This window comes from Scyliorhinus torazame, chromosome 18, assembly GCF_047496885.1.
Source record: "Scyliorhinus torazame isolate Kashiwa2021f chromosome 18, sScyTor2.1, whole genome shotgun sequence".
Taxonomy (NCBI): Eukaryota; Metazoa; Chordata; class Chondrichthyes; order Carcharhiniformes; family Scyliorhinidae; genus Scyliorhinus; species Scyliorhinus torazame.
In genome coordinates, this window is record NC_092724.1 from 170,169,265 (window position 1) to 170,188,613 (window position 19,349).

General features: G+C 50.6%; 1 long non-coding RNA gene across 1 annotated transcript; it reads left to right on the plus strand.

Annotated features, from left to right (window-relative positions):
• Positions 1–257: 257 nt before the first annotated feature.
• On the plus strand, positions 258–8,119 carry LOC140394877 (uncharacterized). The gene is made up of 4 exons (XR_011936061.1): positions 258–403; positions 1,924–1,992; positions 6,991–7,054; positions 7,839–8,119. It is a non-coding gene; the product is annotated as an uncharacterized lncRNA (long non-coding RNA).
• Positions 8,120–19,349: the final 11,230 nt, after the last annotated feature.

Here is a 19,349-nt window from a genome sequence, read left to right on the forward strand (position 1 = left end):
ACAATGTGTACACAGACAGGTACAGTTGAACACAGCCAGGTACAGTTGTACACAGACAAGTACAGGTGTACACAGACAGGTACAAGGTGTACACAGGCAGGTACTGGTGTACACAGACAGGTACAGGTGTACACAGACAGGTACAGGTACAGGTGTACACAGGCAAGTACAAGGTGTACACAGGCAGGTACAAGGAGTACTCCGACAGGTGCAGTTGTACACAGACAAGTACAGTTGTACACAGGCCGGTACAGGTGAGCACTCAGTGGTTTCCCGCGCAGCTCCGCCTCCGGGGTTATTGCTGCCGGAGCCGCGGGAGTTGCGGGATGTGCACCACCGCCCTGCTGCTCAGCTCCGTCCTGCTCATCCTGCGGAGGCGCTTCGGCAACAAAGTGCAGCCCGGGTAGGGCCCCCCCCCCCTCCCCCCCTCTCCTCTCCCCCTCCCTCCCCCTCTCCCCCCCCTCTCCCCCCTCCCTCTCCCCCCCTCCCCCTCCCCCCCCCCTCGCCCCCCTCCCTCTCCCCTCCCTCCCCCCCTCTCCCCCTCTCCCCCCCTCTCCCCCCTCCCTCCCCCCCTCCACCCCCCCGTCCCTCCCCCCTCTCCCCCTCTCCCCCCTCCCTCCCTCCCCCCTCCCCTCTCCCCCTCCCCTCTCCCCCCCCTCCCCCTCCCCCCCCTCCCCCCCTCCCCCCTCTCCCCCCCTCCCCCCCTCTCCCTCCCCCCTCTCCCCCTCCCTCCCCCCTCCCTCCCTCCCTCCCCCCCCTCCCTCCCCCCTCTCCCCCTCCCTCCCCCCCTCCCTCCCCCCTCTCCCCCCTCCCTCCCCCTCCCTCCCCCCTCCCCCCCTCTCCCCCCTCGCCCCCCTCCCTCCCTCCCCCCCTCTCCCCCTCTCCCCCCTCCCTCCCCCCCTCTCCCCCTCTCCCCCCTCCCTCTCCCCCCTCCCTCCCCCCCTCGCCCCCCTCCCTCCCCCCTCGCCCCCCTCCCTCCCCCCCCTCTCCCCCCTCCCTCCCCCCCTCTCCCCCTCTCCCCCCTCCCTCCCCCCCTCTCCCCCTCTCCCCCCTCCCTCTCCCCCCTCCCTCCCCCCCTCGCCCCCCTCCCTCCCCCCTCGCCCCCCTCCCTCCCCCCCTCTCCCCCCTCCCTCCCCCCCTCTCCCCCTCTCCCCCTCCCTCTCCCCCCTCCCTCCCCCCTCGCCCCCCTCCCTCCCCCCTCGCCCCCCTCCCTCCCCCCCTCTCCCCCCTCCCTCCCCCCCCTCTCCCCCCTCCTCCCTCCCCCTCCTCCTCCCCCCTCCTCCTCCCCCCTCCTCCCCCCCTCCTCCCCCCCTCCTCCTCCCCCTCCTCCCCCCCTCCTCCTCCCCCTCCTCCCCCCTCCTCCCCCCCTCCTCCCCCCTCCCCCCCTCCCCCCCTCTCTCCCCCCCTCCCCCTCCCCCCTCCCCCCTCCTCCCCCTCCCCCCCTCTCCCCCCCCCCTCCCCCCCTCCCCCCCTCTCTCCCCCCCTCCCCCTCCCCCCTCCCCCCCCTCCCCCCTCCTCCCCCTCCCCCCCCTCCCCCCTCCTCCCCCTCCCCCCTCTCCCCCCCCCCTCCCCCCCTCCCCCCCCTCTCCCCCCCTCCCCCTCCCCCCTCCCCCCTCCCCCCTCCTCCCCCTCCCCCCTCTCCCCCCCCCCTCCCCCCCTCCCCCCTCCTCCTCCCCCCTCCCCCCCTCCCCCCCTCCCCCCCTCCCCCCCTCCTCCCCTCCTCCCCTCCCCCCCCTCCTCCCCTCCCCCCCCCTCCTCCCCCCCCTCCTCCCCTCCCCTCCCCCTCCTCCCCCCCTCCTCCCCTCCCCCCCCTCCTCCCCTCCCCCCCCCTCCTCCCCCCCCTCCTCCCCTCCCCTCCCCCTCCTCCCCTCCCCCTCCCCCCGTTCTGTTTTCCTCACTGACTCTTGTTGCTTCTCTTTCCAGCTGCAGGGATGACGCTGCTGAACCTGTGGCCTCTGGACAGGTGTGTGCGGCGGACAGTTCACTGGACAGGTGAGGCCCCTCCCCCTGTCTACAATTCACACAAACTCACCTTCACTCCAACCAGATTGGATTTTAATTACAAAAAATATTGACTTCATATTGTAGTGGAGGCGGGGGCAGTGGGGGGCAGTGGAGGCGGGGCAGTGGGGGGTAGTGGAGGCGGGGCAGTGGGGGGTAGTGGAGGCGGGGACAGTGGAGGCGGGGGCAGTGGGGGGCAGTAGAGGCGGGGGCAGTGGGGGGGGTAGTGGAGGCGGGGGCAGTGGGGGGGGTAGTGGAGGCGGGGGCAGTGGGGGGTAGTGGAGGCGGGGGCAGTGGGGGGGGTAGTGGAGGCGGGGGCAGTGGGGGGGGTAGTGGAGGCGGGGGCAGTGGGGGGGGTAGTGGAGGCGGGGGCAGTGGGGGGGTGGCGGGGGCAGTGGGGGGTAGTGGAGGCGGGGAGGGGTAGTGGAGGCGGGGAGTGGTAGTGGAGGCGGGGAGTGGTAGTGGAGGCGGGAGGGTATTGGAGGCAGGGGCAGTGGGGGGGGTATTGGAGGCGGGGGCAGTGGGGGGGTATTGGAGGCGGGGCAATGGGGGGTATTGGAGGCGGGGCAATGGGGGGTATTGGAGGCGGGGGCAGTGGGGGGGGTAGTGGAGGCGGGGGCAGTGGGGGGGGGTAGTGGAGGCGGGGGCAGTGGGGGGGGTAGTGGAGGCGGGGGCAGTGGGGGGGTGGCGGGGGCAGTGGGGGGTAGTGGAGGCGGGGAGGGGTAGTGGAGGCGGGGAGTGGTAGTGGAGGCGGGGAGTGGTAGTGGAGGCGGGAGGGTATTGGAGGCAGGGGCAGTGGGGGGGTATTGGAGGCGGGGGCAGTGGGGGGGGTATTGGAGGCGGGGCAATGGGGGGTATTGGAGGCGGGGCAATGGGGGGGTATTGGAGGCGGGGGCAGTGGGGGGGTATTGGAGGCGGGGCAATGGGGGGTATTGGAGGCGGGGCAATGGGGGGGTATTGGAGGCGGGGGCAGTGGGGGGGTATTGGAGGCGGGGCAATGGGGGGTATTGGAGGCGGGGGCAGTGGGGGGGGTATTGGAGGCGGGGCAATGGGGGGTATTGGAGGCGGGGCAATGGGGGGGTATTGGAGGCGGGGGCAGTGGGGGGGTATTGGAGGCGGGGCAATGGGGGGTATTGGAGGCGGGGCAATGGGGGGTATTGGAGGCGGGGGCAGCGGGGGGGTATTGGAGGTGGGGGCAGTTGGGGGGGATAGTGGAGGCAGGGGCAGTGGGGGGGGTAGTGGAGGCAGAGGTGGGGGGTGTAGAGGAGGTGGGGGAGCACATGATGGATGCCCAAGTTGTTAGATCTGTTTGAAGTCTATCCCATTTAGCACGGTGGTAGTGCCACACAACGCGATGGGGGGTATCCTCAATGTGAAGACAGGACTTTGTTTCCGCATGTGGTCACTTTTTTATCTTTTATTTCTATAAATTTAGAGTACACAATTTTTTTTTCCAATTAAGGGGCAATTTAGCATGGCCAATCCATGCCCTGCACATCTTTGGGTTGTGGGGGCGAGACCCACACAGACACGGGGAGAATGTGCAAACTCCACACGGACAGTGACCCAGGCCGGTGATCGAATCCGGGTCCTCGGCGCCGTGAGGCAGCAGTGCTAACCACTGTGTCACCGTTCCGCCCTCACAAGTGGTCACTGCCACCGATACTGTCAGGGACAGATGCATCTGCAGCAGGCAGGTTGGGGAGGATGAGGTCGCGTATGTTTTCCCTCTTGTTGGTTCCCTCACCACCTGCTGCAGTCCCAGTCTAGCAGCTCTGTCCTTTAGGACCCGGCCAGCTCGGTCTGTGGTGGTATTACCGAGCCAGTCTCGGTGATGGACATTGAAGTCCCCCCACCCAGAGTATATTCTGTGCCCTTGCCACCCTCAGTGCTTCCAACAAGTGGTGTTCAACATGGAGGAGCACTGATTAGTCAGCTGATGGCGGGGAGAGGGGGGGCTGCATGTGGAGGAATCAGCAGAAGGTTTCCTTGCCAATGTTTGACCTGATATGATGAATCTTCCCAGGGTCTAGAGTTGCTGTTGAGGACTCTCAGGGCACCCCCTTCCCGACTACCCCACTGTGCCAGCCGCCACCTCTGCTCGATCTGTCCAGTCTGTGGGACAGAACATACCCAGGAATGGTGATGATGGTCTTTGCACATGTCTGCAAGGCATGATTCCATGAGTAGGACTATGTCAGGATATTTGTGGAACAGCTCGCCCACCCCTTGGCACAAACCCTTCCTCTTTCATAAAGAGGACTTTTCAGGGCAGTGTGTTGCCATTTCTGTTGAAGATTCAGTGAGAACACTGTGGAATTCACCAGCATGACGCCTAGTAGGGGGAAATACAAATAATGAAAACTTTGAGGTAACAGTGCTGCTTATGAAGTAGCTAGTTCAAACAGTGGAATATGCTTGTTTAAATAGGGTGAATAATTACAGGCTGTTTTCAGTAAACTGAAAAAGTTTCTTTCCTAGGGAAGAGACACCAGTTTATATTAATATTTAACGGTCTTCACTGCAGCATTATCTAACAAGGTATGACACTGAGTCACTGGGAGACATTAGGGCAGATGATCAAGAGGTAGACTTAAGGAGTGTCTGAACGGAATGAAGTGTGGGAGAGATTTGGGAGGGAATTTCACTATTTACCACACCAAACACGGGGAGAATGTGCAAACTCCACACAGATAGTGACCCAGAGCCGGGATCGAACCTGGGACCTCAGCGCCGTGAGGCAGCAGTGCTAACCATGCTGCCCTGTAAGTGCTTTATCTAACTGCTTCTTGAAAACATTTTGGCCTCAACGCCTACCTGTGGTAACGAATTCCACATGCCGACCACTCTCTGGGTGAAGAAATTGCTCCTTATCTCTGTCCTAATCGATCTACCCCGTATCCTCAGACTGTGACCCCTGGTTCTGGACACACCCACCATCGGGAACATCCTTCCTGCGTCTACTATGTCCAGTCTTGTTAGAATTTTGTAGGTTTCTATGAGATCCCCTCTCATTCTTCTGAACTCCAGTGAATATTCAAGCCTGCAAGCTGACTGATCTCTTTAGCGGGAACAGAATTGAGGGAACAGGGGCAAATGAGTTCAATGTGTGTAAGTGTGAGGCCTCCTCTAGGCCCAGGAAAGAGATGTGACAAATGCAGGATTGTAGATAAATTGGATTACAAACATTTAGAAATTTAAGCGTTAAAAGCCTAGGTTAGAGTGTGTCTGACTGGAGTAGTCATGTTTTTCAAATAATCTTGTTTTGAAAGACTAAAAAGCTTTTAGGAGCCAGAGGTGAAATTGACCTTATAAAAGCCTGGGCTAATTCACTGTTGTTTGACGAAGGGGGTGTCTCTGGGAAGTTAATGAGTTTCAGCCTGGGGCGATGATGTCATTGCTGGGTGGAGCTAAGGTATTGAGACATTTTGAGAAAGCTTTGGAGTTGTGTTCTGATCTAGCTAACATTTAGACCACAAGTAAAGTCTAATACTCTCACAGTAGGATAGTTTAATAAAGAAGAGGGTGGCATGGTGGCGGAATGGTTAGCATTGCTGCCTCACAGCGCCGAGGATTTGGATTTGGTTCCAGCCTCAGGTCACTGTCTGTGTGGAGTTTGCACATTATCTTATGTCTGCATGAGTCTCACCCCCACAACCCAAAGATGTGCAGGGTAGGTGGATTGGCCACACTAAATTGCCCCTTAATCGGAAAAATTATAAAGCAAATTATTCTATAAAAAAAGGATAGTTTAAAAAAACGATTAGTAATATTTAAAGCAGTGCGGACTTGTCTGAGGACAAGGGGGAAGCTAAAACAAACCGTTGAAGCACCTTTTCGAAGACATCCAGCCAAAGTCAGCAGAGGTTCTAACAGGAACTAAATCTGTTCTAGAAAGCAAGTATACTCCATACCATTGGGATGTAGTATGGTTTTCCTGTTGTTTGGTTGGGAATAGAGATCGTTATTAAGGGTATTGTATTTACTGTATTGAGTAGTATTGTTTAAGGGATAGATATATATTTCGGATGTGATGTTAAAGAGTTTAATATTATGTTCATAAAGTTTTGTTTTAAAATACCAAATCCCTATATCTGTTCTGGAGCGTAATATTCTTTCCTCTGTCTTACAAAATAAAATACAATATTGGGGTTTTGGTCCCGTATCCACTGTTAGGATCTGCTCTGGGATGGTAATAGATAAATTAGATTATTTACTGAATGATTCGAAACTGAGGTCGGTGGATGAGCAAAGAGATTTCAGGGCCCATTAAAAGCTAGCTGACATGTCCAGAAAGCATCAAAAAGGCTAATGAAATGTTCTTTATCTTGGGTGGAAGCACAAAGGGCTGGAAGTTACATTCCAGCTTTACGAAGCCTTGGTCAGCCCTGATCCAAAGTATTGCCTGAAGTTCTGGGCACCACACATCAGGCGGGGCTGTTTAGCACAGGGCTAAATCGCTGGCTTTGAAAGCAGACCAAGGCAGGCCAGCAGCACGGTTCAATTCCCGTAACAGCCTCCCCGAACAGGCGCCGGAATGTGGCGACTAGGGGCTTTTCACAGTAACTTCATTGAAGCCTACTTGTGACAATAAGTGATTTTCATTTCATTTCAGCAGATATTGGCCTTGCAATGGTTCAGATTCACCAGAATGATCCCTAAAATGGGTAATTTAGGAGACTGGGTTATATAGCCTGTAGTCTCTTGGGAAAGGTTAAATGGTGATCAAATTGATTTGAAGTAATTCTCCTTCCACCATGGCCCATCCAGTTGAAAAGGAGCAGGGTGCTGCCTAATTCAAAATGACTTGGTGTTATTATCAGTTTGTGATGTGTCTAGTTTTTCCGTGATGGATGTGAGCTGTGACTGTCTGATGGGCCTTTGTCGACTGGAAAAGCACTTGCTGCTGATTCCTGCACATGACCGGTCACTTCCAGCTTGTTTTGAGTTTCACTGAGGATTTTACTTTGGCTTTCTCTTGTTTTGCAGGGGATGGAAAAAGTAGTTAGTTCATTCTGCAAAAACTGGGGCTGAGCTCTGGAGAGGAGTGAAGGTATGTTACTCACTACCCATGTCTTGCTGTTGAGTAGATTTGCTCAGTGTAACTGGAGCTCCTGGCCAGTAATGAGAGCCAGGCCCCCCCTTGCCAATGCATCATCATAGATCATAGAATTTACAGTGCAGAAGGAGGCCATTCAGCCCATCGAGTCTGCACCGGCTCTTTGAAAGAGCACCCTACCCAAGCCCACACCTCCACCCTATCCCCATAACCCAGTAACCCCACCCAACACTAAGGGCAATTTTGGACACTAAGGGCAATTTATCATGGCCAATCCACCGAACCTGCACATCTTTGGACTGTGGGAGGAAACCGCAGCACCCGGAGGAAACCCACGCAGACACGGAGAGAACGTGGAGACTCCACACAGACAGTGACCCGAACCAGGAATCGAACCTGGGACCCTGGAGCTGTGAAGCAATTGTGTTAACCACCATGCTACCGTGCTGCCTGAATCAGCCTCTCTCTGTGGCCCATCGACCATTATTGAATCTGTGGTATCTTTGGCTGAATTTGAACAAAAATATTTTTGATTTGTGACTGAGGGAATGTGGGTGGAATTTGGGAAGCGGATGAAGGAACTGAGAGGTGTGCAGGGGAAGGCAGGGAATAGAATGAGTGGATGAGGAAGGGGTATGACAGGGGAATGGGAGATGTTATTTGACATGTACAATTTGTATCATAAGTCATTTTAACAAATGTTTGCACAACTCCTACAAATTTCGCAATCATGAATATTTCTTGTGCTTTCCACGTTCTCACCCATCTCCTGATGCAGATCCGTTACAGAACAACATCCACTCAACACAAGACCAGTCACATTCTGCTCGGACTGAGTAGATGTGTTAAAGATAGAATGATATTGTCCTGCTGCCTGTTGGGATTAAGCCATGCAGTCACCGAGGGAGCACTAGACTGAAGACTTTTAGACAATACAGCTAACACCGAATGGATCAACATCATCACATCGTTCTTGCTTTCTCGGCCTGAGACGTGAATGCATCTGTAGTTTATTTCCCAGAATGTTGTATATTGGTATTAAATGCTTCCCTCCATTCACTGCATTCTCTTTCATTTTGTGTATTTATGACCTTCAAGATAAAGTTTGCAATACTTTGTGGCTCAGTCCTGCCAAAAGCCTCAGATATATCATCATTATTCTTAACTCTTCCCCAGCTCAGCTAAAAGAATATTGATAACAGAATATTGATTGAGCTCAGTTTGAAAGCCCCTTTCATTCTGATCTTGGATTGCAGCAGTTCAACCGATACCCACCCAGAATTATTCATGCCCAGCGGAGAGAATTCCATTGCAATTATCAAGAGTTAGTGTCCACTCTGACTCCGTTCCCAGTGAATGTAATTTGCTGTGTTGTTGTTTATTATGATCCCAGAGCAGATCCCAGCAGTGGTTGCGGATACTGGACCAAAACCCCAATATTTTATAAGACTGTGTGGAAAGAATGATTTGCTTCAGGTGTGATTGCAGGAAAAAATAGGGATTTGGTATTTTTTTAAAACAGCACTTTATTATGAATACGATATTAAACTTTTTAACTTCACATCCGAAAAGAGCAACTTACAATAACACCTTAAATGTTATTACTCAATTTCCCATTAAACAACAAGAAAAGAAACATACAACTCTAAATCTATCTTACTGTGGGAGAATTGTGGACTCAGTGTCAAGAAGATCATAATGCACCTCCGCTCTCCAAAGCTTCTCAAAAATTGCCTCCATAGCTTCTCAGAATGTCTCCACCCAGTAATGATCTCATCTCCCCAAGCTGAAAAACAAATTATCTCTGCAGGCTGCAAAGCCACATTAACTTCCCAGTGACTTCCCTAGTCAAACCACAGTCCATTAGTCCAGACAGAAAAATATCCCATCTATATTATTGTGGAGATTGTAGCTATGCTACACTGCCCATTACTCCACCAATTTTTGTGTCATCTGCAAATTTCCCAATCATGCTCCACATGTTCAGTTCCAAATCGTTAATATATAACACAAAGTCAGGGTTCCAACACCGAGCCCTGTGGAATACCACTTGAAAGAACTTTCCAATTGCAGGACAGCCATCGACCATTCCCCTTTGTTTCCTGTTACTAAGCCAATGTTTTATCCAGTTTGCCACATTACCCTGTATCCCATGGGTTTCACTTTGTTGACCAATCCGCCATTTGGGACTTTGTCAAATGTTTTGCTAAAATCCATGTACACCACATCCACTGCACTACCTTCATCAACCCTTCTTGTCACTTCCTCAGAGAATTTAATCAAATTTCTGAGGCAAGATCTTCCTTAAACAAATCCATGCTGACTATCCCTGACTAGTCCATGCCGTTCTATGTGACAGATAATCCTAGCTCTCAGGATTAATTCTACTAATTTGCCCACCATTGACGTAAGACTAACTGGCCTATAATTATTTGGCATTTCTTTCAATCCCTTTTTAAACAATGGGACCACGTTTGCATTTCTCCAGTCCTCTGGTACCTTCCTTGTGTCTAGTGAGGATTGAAAAATTATCCTTGGAACACCTGCTATTTCCTACCTGACCTCCTTCAGTAGCCTCGGAAACAATCCACCTGGCCCTGGCGACTGAGCAAGTTGCAAGGATTTGAATCATTCGAGTACTTCCTCTCCATCATTATCCCATCTAGTATCTCAGTGTTCCTCCTGGATGATTTATCAATAAATGATAAATAATTTTCATTTATTCTGAAGCCTGCACTTTTATGAATCACAAGGTCTAGCTGATAGTTCAGGAAAACATGTTATGTGTCGTCCTCTTACACGGTTCTACATGAAGATTTTTTTCAGAAGTCATTATCCTTATCAGCTTCACTGGATTGAAGATTGTTCCACATCTCGCACCTGCTGCCTAATAAGCTGCTTCATGACATTCAGGACGTGGCAAAGTTATTAATGACCTTATGTAAAGAAATGCACCATCCATTTCTTTTGTAAACACACAACCAAAATATTCATTGCAGTCTAACACACTCTAACCCTTAAATTGCCCAATATTTCCAATCCAATATTCCTATATTTCCAAATCCAATATTGGAATATTCCAATATCACACATGTCCTTTTGCACCTCCTCAGGGCAGGTTATATAATATTTATGGGCAGGATTGGCTGATTCACTCAGTTATTGAGCAAATGTTCAGTGTAATTGGCGTTACCTTGAGTTTACTCCAGTCTGTTACACCTAAAGCTGTTGAAAAGCAGCCTTGTCCCAAACTGGGTAAAAGCAAATCACTGCGGATGCTGGAATCTGAAACGAAAAAGAAAATGCTGGAAAATCTCAGCAGGTCTGGCAGCATCTGTAGGGAGAGAAAAGAGCTAACGTTGCGAGTCCGATGACTCTTTGTCAAAACTAAGAGACAGAGAAAGTGGGAAATATTTATACTGTGGAGTGAAAATGAAAGACGGGTCATAGCCACAGAAACCCAGGGAAACCGGGTGCTAATGGCCACAGAAACCCTGGGAAACCGGGTGCTAATGGCCACAGAAACCCTGGGAAACCGGGTGCTAATGGCCACAGAAACCCAGGGAAACCGGGTGCTAATGGCCACAGAAACCCTGGGAAACCGGGTGCTAATGGCCACAGTAACCCCGGGAAACCGGGTGCTAATGGCCACAGAAACCCTGGGAAACCGGGTGCTAATGGCCACAGTAACCCCGGGGAAAGAGTGCGAATGGCAGTCCCCAGAGAGAACAAAAATGTGAAAGGTCAAACAGCAGAGAAACTAACATCAGTCCCTGAGCCTCCGCCATGTTCCCCTGTGCTGCAGACTCCACTCCCTTCTTTGCCCAACAATCTCTCCTTTTCAGACCACTTCTGGTCCACAAATCCATAAACTGGTGGGGGATTCCTCTCCTCTACCTCACCACTCTCCTATTTTACCGATCAAATCCCCCATAAGTCGGGGGAAAAGGTCCCAAAGGTCCACCATGAGCGGGAGCTATCAGATAAGCGACGTCTCCCTCCATGGCCGCCACCGGTTACAGTATCTTTGACTGTAACAGTTCAATGTCGATTTCGGCGGGAGAACAGCTGGTTTGTCAATTTCAGCGGGGGCAGTGCGTAAGTGATTGCTGGGAGGTAAGTCTGTGCTTTAAAAACACTTGTCTTTGCAGGGGCAGGCCAGTCGATTTCAGCAGGAGAACAGCTGGTTTGTCAATTTCAGCGGGGGCAGTGCGGAAGTGATTGCTGGGAGGTAAGTCTGTGCTTTAAAAACACTTGTCTTTGCAGGGGCAGGCCAGTCGATTTCGGCGGGAGAACAGCTGGTTTGTCAATTTCAGCGGGGGCAGTGCGGAAGTGATTGCTGGGAGATAAGTCTGTGCTTTAAAAACACTTACCTGGTCCCATTTTCGGTCCCTCTTTTCTGTTTTTAAAAAAATATATTTTGTATTTAAGGCGGGAACAGGAAGTTCGACCCGCGGACCTCTGGGAAGACCCTCACCAACAAATTCTGGTGGGGAGGAAACCCGAGACACTACACGTGTAGTGTCTCCCACCCGCCCTCCTCCTCTAACCTAATAATAAAACCCATTGGTGTGAGGTTCTAGTTGGTGCTAGTGTCACACGGGAGGGTTTAAACTAGTATGGCAGGGGGGTGGGCACGGGAGCAATAGGTCAGAAGGTGAGAGCATTGAGGGAGAACTAGGGAATAGGGACAGTGTGGCTCTGAGGCAGAGCAGACGGGGAGAAGTTGCTGAACACAGTGGGTCTGGTGGCCTGAAGTACATATGTTTTAATGCAAGGAGCATTACGGGTAAGACAGATGAACTTAGAGCTTGGATTACTACTTGGAACTATGATGTTGTTGCCATTACAGAGACCTGGTTGAGGGAAGGGCAGGATTGGCAGCTAAACGTTCCAGGATTTAGATGTTTCAGGCGGGATAGAGGGGGATGTAAAAGGGGAGGCGGAGTTGCGCTACTTGTTCGGGAGAATATCACAGCTATACTGCGAGAGGACACCTCAGAGGGCAGTGAGGCTATATGGGTAGAGATCAGGAATAAGAAGGGTGCAGTCACAATGTTGGGGGTATACTACAGGCCTCCCAACAGCCAGTGGGAGATAGAGGAGCAGATAAGTAGACAGATTTTGGAAAAGAGTAAAAACAACAGGGTTGTGGTGATGGGAGACTTCAACTTCCCCAATATTGACTGGGACTCACTTAGTGCCAGGGGCTTAGACGGGGCGGAGTTTGAAAGGAGCATCCAGGAGGGCTTCTTAAAACAATATGTAAACAGTCCAACTAGGGAAGGTGCGGTACTGGACCTGGTATTGGGGAATGAGCCCGGCCAGGTGGTAGATGTTTCAGTAGGGGAGCATTTCGGTAACAGTGACCACAATTCAGTAAGTTTTAAAGTACTGGTGGACAAGGATAAGAGTGGTCCGAGGATGAATGTGCTAAATTGGGGGAAGGCTAATTATAACAATATTAGGCGGGAACTGAAGAACATAGATTGGGGGCGGATGTTTGAGGGCAAATCAACATCTGACATGTGGGAGGCTTTCAAGTGGCAGTTGAAAGGAATACAGGACCGGCATGTTCCTGTGAGGAAGAAAGATAAATACGGCAATTTTCGGGAACCTTGGATGACGAGTGATATTGTAGGCCTCGTCAAAAAGAAAAAGGAGGCATTTGTCAGGGCTAAAAGGCTGGGAACAGACGAAGCCTGTGTGGCATATAAGGAAAGTAGGAAGGAACTTAAGCAAGGAGTCAGGAGGGCTAGAAGGGGTCACGAAAAGTCATTGGCAAATAGGATTAAGGAAAATCCCAAGGCTTTTTACACGTACATAAAAAGCAAGAGGGTAGCCAGGGAAAGGGTTGGCCCACTGAAGGATAGGCAAGGGAATCTATGTGTGGAGCCAGAGGAAATGGGCGAGGTACTAAATGAATACTTTGCATCAGTATTCACCAAAGAGAAGGAATTGGTAGATGTTGAGTCTGGAGAAGGGGGTGTAGATAGCCTGGGTCACATTGTGATCCAAAAAGACGAGGTGTTGGGTGTCTTAAAAAATATTAAGGTAGATAAGTCCCCAGGGCCTGATGGGATCTACCCCAGAATACTGAAGGAGGCTGGAGAGGAAATTGCTGAGGCCTTGACAGAAATCTTTGGATCCTCGCTGTCTTCAGGGGATGTCCCGGAGGACTGGAGAATAGCCAATGTTGTTCCTCTGTTTAAGAAGGGTAGCAAGGATAATCCCGGGAACTACAGGCCGGTGAGCCTTACTTCAGTGGTAGGGAAATTACTGGAGAGAATTCTTCGAGACAGGATCTACTCCCATTTGGAAGCAAATGGACGTATTAGTGAGAGGCAGCACGGTTTTGTGAAGGGGAGGTCGTGTCTCACTAACTTGATAGAGTTTTTCGAGGAGGTCACTAAGATGATTGATGCAGGTAGGGCAGTGGATGTTGTCTATATGGACTTCAGTAAGGCCTTTGACAAGGTCCCTCATGGTAGACTAGTACAAAAGGTGAAGTCACACGGGATCAGGGGTGAACTGGCAAGGTGGATACAGAACTGGCTAGGCCATAGAAGGCAGAGGGTAGCAATGGAGGGATGCTTTTCTAATTGGAGGGCTGTGACCAGTGGTGTTCCACAGGGATCAGTGCTGGGGCCTTTGCTCTTTGTAGTATATATAAATGATTTGGAGGAAAATGTAACTGGTCTGATTAGTAAGTTTGCAGACGACACAAAGGTTGGTGGAATTGCAGATAGCGATGAGGACTGTCGGAGGATACAGCAGGATTTAGATTGTTTGGAGACTTGGGCGGAGAGATGGCAGATGGAGTTTAATCCGGACAAATGTGAGGTAATGCATTTTGGAAGGTCTAATGCAGGTAGGGAATATACAGTGAATGGTAGAACCCTCAAGAGTATTGAAAGTCAAAGAGATCTAGGAGTACAGGTCCACAGGTCACTGAAAGGGGCAACACAGGTGGAGAAGGTAGTCAAGAAGGCATACGGCATGCTTGCCTTCATTGGCCGGGGCATTGAGTATAAGAATTGGCAAGTCATGTTGCAGCTGTATAGCACCTTAGTTAGGCCATACTTGGAGTATAGTGTTCAATTCTGGTCCCCACACTACCAGAAGGATGTGGAGGCTTTAGAGAGGGTGCAGAAGAGATTTACCAGGATGTTGCCTGGTATGGAGGGCATTAGCTATGAGGAGCGGTTGAATAAACTCGATTTGTTCTCACTGGAACAAAGGAGGTTGAGGGGAGACCTGATAGAGGTCTACAAAATTATGAGGGGCATAGACAGAGTGGATAGTCAGAGGCTTTTCCCCAGGGTAGAGGGGTCAATTACTAGGGGCATAGGTTTAAGGTGAGAGGGGCAAGGTTTAGAGTAGATGGTAGTGAGGGTACGCAGAGGGTAGTGGGTGCCTGGAACTCGCTACCGGAGGAGGTAGTGGAGGCAGGGACGATAGGGACATTTAAGGGGCATCTTGACAAATACATGAATAGGATGGGAATAGAAGGATACGGACCCAGGAAGTGAAGAAGATTGTAGTTTAGTCGGGCAGCATGGTCGGCACGGGCTTGGAGGGCCGAAGGGCCTGTTCCTGTGCTGTACATTTCTTTCTTCTTTATTACTCAGGTTTCACACAGTCTATTATTAAAAGGTCATTTGAGAATTTTGGGGGAGGGAGCTGGAGTCATTAGTTTGTTTTATTGAATATTCTCTGTAAATGTTATTTTCATTTATTCTGAAGCCTGCACTTTTATGAATCACAAGGTCTAGCTGATAGTTCAGGAAAACATGTTATGTGTCGTCCTCTTACACGGTTCTACATGAAGATTTTTTTCAGAAGTTATTATCCTTATCAGCTTCACTGGATTGAAGATTGTTCCACATCTCGCACCTGCTGCCTAATAAGCTGCTTCATGACATTCAGGACGTGGCGAAGCTATTAATGACCTTATGTAATTAGGTCAAATCTGCTGCGGCTAAACACTTTGAGGCTGTTGTTTGAACGAGTGACGTTAATCATCACACTCAGTGAATCACTCCCCGAATCAACCCTGTCTCACCCAATCACCCCGATATGGGGCTGGTTTAGCTCACTGGGCTAAATCACTGGCTTTGAAAGCAGACCAAGGCAGGCCAGCAGCACGGTTCACTTCCCGTACCAGCCTCCCCGAACAGGCGCCGGAATGTGGCGACTAGGGGCTTTTCACAGTAAGTTCATTGAAGCCTACTTGTGACAAAAAGCGATTATTATTATTTTGCCCAATTGTCCCATTTTGCCGAATTACCCCTGTTTTAACCAATATCCCCCCCCCCCCCACTGTCTGATCCAATCACAGCAATGTTTCTGATTGATTTATTTGGGATGTTCATAGAATATGGAAAATGTATTTTTGATATTAAATTTTCACATTGTTTTTCCTTGTACATTACTTAATTTAAGATGATTGAGTGTTTTGTGGCCACTGTGCAGATCCAGGGTCCTGACCCCGCACAGGGTCCTGACCCCGCACTGAGTCCTGACCCCGCACAGGGTCCTGACCCCGCACTGAGTCCTGACCCGGCACAGGGTCCTGACCCCGCACAGGGATAACCACACCAGCCCCCCCATAATATGACTTTGTTTTTGAGACTGAGTTCGGAGAACCTGTGGGCGAATGACCGGAAGTTTCCAGAAAGGCTCCTTTTTCGCCCCGTTTAGCAGCTTTGCCAATTCCGGGTCGCACTGCGCCACAGGCACTTGAGCCGTACGTCACTGGTAAGGAGCCTTGACGCTGAGCGTCGCAATCACCTCATCCTCCACTGGTGGGGTAGGGCACACATGGGAAATGGCCAATTGTCTGAGGGAGTCCGCATCAGCAATTTGGGAAGCTGGTCGGTGCTGAAATGAATATTTGTATGCAGTGAGCAGGGGCATCAATGCTGGACCCAGCCCATGCGATCGGTGGGATTCCGTTATCCTCACGAAAGAGGGCGAGTAGCGGCACGTGGTCCGTGACAATAATAATGTCATCTGTAAACGGGCGGGTGGTCAGGGCGGGTGGTCTGGGCGGGTGGTCTGGGCGGGTGGCCAGGGCGGGTGGTCAGGGCGGGTGGACACTGTCATAATATACACCAGTATATCATGGGGCAGACACACACACTGATGGACACACAGTGGGACCAATCAACACACACAACACCGCAGCCAATCACCAGTTAGAGCACACTCACTATAAAGACAGGGGGCATCAGAGTTCCCGCCCATTCGGGTTGCAGCCTCCTACAAGGACAGAGCTTACAGCTTACAGCACAGGTCCTCACCATGTGCTGAGTGCATAGACTGGGTAGGACAGGCATAGAACATAGAACATAGAACATTACAGTGCAGTACAGGCCCTTCGGCCCTCGATGTTGTGCCGACCTGTGAAACCACTCTAAACCCCATCTACACTATTCTCTTATCGTCCATATGTCTATCCAATGATCACTTGAATGCCCTTAGTGTTGGCGAGTCCACTACTGTTGCAGGCAGGGCATTCCACGCCCTTACTACTCTCTGAGTAAAGAACCTACCTCTGACATCTGTCTTATATCTATCTCCCCTCAATTTAAAGCTATGTCCCCTCATGCTAGACATCACCATCCGAGGAAAAAGGCTCTCACTGTCCACCCTATCCAATCTTCTGATCAACTTGTATGCCTCAATTAAGTCACCTCTTCACCTTCTCTCGAACGAAAACAGCCTCAAGTCCCTCAGCCTTTCCTCATAAGATCTTCCCTCCACACCAGGCAACATTCTGGTAAATCTCCTCTGCACCCTTTCCAATGCTTCCACATCCTTCCTATAATGCGGCGACCAGAATTGCACGCAATACTCCAAATGCGGCCACACCAGAGTTTTGTACAGCTGCAACATGACCTCATGGCTCCGAAACTCAATCCCTCTACCAATAAAAGCTAACACACCGTACGCCTTCTTAACAACCCTCTCAACCTGGGTGGCAACTTTCAGGCATCTATGTACATGGACACCGAGATCTCTCTTCTCATCCACACTACGAAGAATCTTACCATTAGCCCAGTACTCTGTCTTCCTGTTATTCCTTCCAAAATGAATCACCTCACACTTTTCTGCATTAAACTCCATTTGCCACCTCTCAGCCAAGCACTGCAGCTTATCTATGTCCCTCTGTAACTTGTAACATCCTTCCGCACTGTCCACAACTCCACCGACTTTAGTGTCATCTGCAAATTTACTCACCCATCCTTCTACGCCCTCCTCCAGGTCATTTATAAAAATGACAAACAGCAGTGGCCCAAAACAGATCCTTGTGGTACACCACTAGTAACTGGACTCCAGTCTGAACATTTCCCATCAACCACCACCCTTTGTCTTCTTCCAGCTAGCCAATTTCTGATCCAAACTGCTAAATCACCCTGAATCCCATGCTTCTGTATTTTCTGCAGTAGCCTACCGTGGGGAACCTTATCAAACGCTTTACTGAAATCCATATACACCACATCAACTGCTTTACCCTCATCCACCTGTTTGGTCACCTTCTCAAAGAACTCAATAAGGTTTGTGAGGCACGGCCTACCCTTCACAAAACCGTGTTGACTATCTCTAATCAAATTCTTCCTTTCCAGATGATTATACATCCTATCTCTTATAAACCTTTCCAAGATTTTGCACACAACAGAAGTAAGGCTCACTGGTCTATAGTTACCGGGGTTGTCCCTACTCCTCTTCTTGATCAAGGGGACAACATTTGCCATCCTCCAGTCTTCTGGCACTATTCCTGTAGACAAAGATGACTTAAAGATCAAAGCCAGAGGCTCAGCAATCTCCTCCCTAGGTTCCCAGAGAATCCTAGGATAAATCCCATCCGGCCCAGGGGACTTATCTATTTTCACACTTTCCAGAATTGCTAACACCTCCTCCTTATGAACCTCAAGCCCTTCTAGTCTAGTAGCCTGAATCTCGACAACATTGTCTTTTTCCTGTGTGAATGCTGATGAAAAATATTCATTTAGCACCTCTCCTATCTCCTCGGACTCCACGCACAACTTCCCACTACTGTCCTTGACTGGCCCTACTCTTACCCTAGTCATTCTTTTATTCCTGACATATCTATAGAAAGCTTTAGGGTTATCCTTGATCCTACCTGCCAAAGACTTCTCATGTCCACTCCTGGCTCTTTTTAGCTCTCTCTTTAGGTCCTTCCTAGCTAACTTGTAAATCTTGAGCGCCATCCGATGCATCCTAAGTCTTGCTTCATCACATCATAATTGCCTTTCCCCCAGATATAACTCTTGCCCTGCGGTATATAGCTATCCCTTTCCATCACTTAAAGTAAACGTAATCGAATTGTGGTCACTATCACCAAAGTGCTCACCTACCTCCAAATCTAACACCTGTCCTGGTTCATTAACCAGTACCAAATCCAATATGGCCTCGCCTCTCGTTGACCTATCTACATACTGTGTCAGGAAACCCTCCTGCACACTATTATAACCTGCCTACTTACCATTGGCTGGGGACTAATGACTATCCCACAATCCTGTGGGAGTATGAGCTTCCCCATTGAGGGGGGCGGAGAAACCACTAGTAAACTCCTGGTATAAATAAAGCTGGCCAGTTCAGGAACCAGCAGGAAGCAGTATGTAGCAAGGGAAGTTACTGCTACTGTTATGTATATATGTTATAGAAAATAAATGTTATTACTTTGTATCCTTAAAACTCGTGCTGGATTCTTCGTGGCCCTTACAAAACTGGCGACGAGGGTTAAAGTGAATAGCTGTCTACACTGCTGAAGCCACCTCCCTGGATTATTGTTGGATACAGGTTGGAAGTTGTTGTCTATTACACCATGCCTCTGTACGGACGTTTGGATGTTTTTGATGCTGCGCTGGAAAGCTGGAACCAGTACACACAACGGATGCGTTACTATTTCCGGGCAAACAATATCATCGAAAACGAGCGCCAGGTGGTCATATTGCTCACCGCCTGCGGGCCGCATATGTTTGGGGTGATTAGGAGCCTTACATACCCAGCTGCGCCGGACACCAAAACGTTTGATGAACTTGTGAATATAGTGGGGCAACACTTTAACCCAACCCCGTCAATGATAGTCCAGCGTTACCGGTTTAATACCGCTGAGAGGACCCCTGGAGAATCCCTTGCCGATTTTTTATCCAGGCTACGCAGGATTGCGGAGTACTGTGACTATGGTGAGACCTTGTCAGAAATGTTACGCGACCGTTTGGTTTGCGGTATTAACAATGCGGCCACCCAGAGAAAGTTG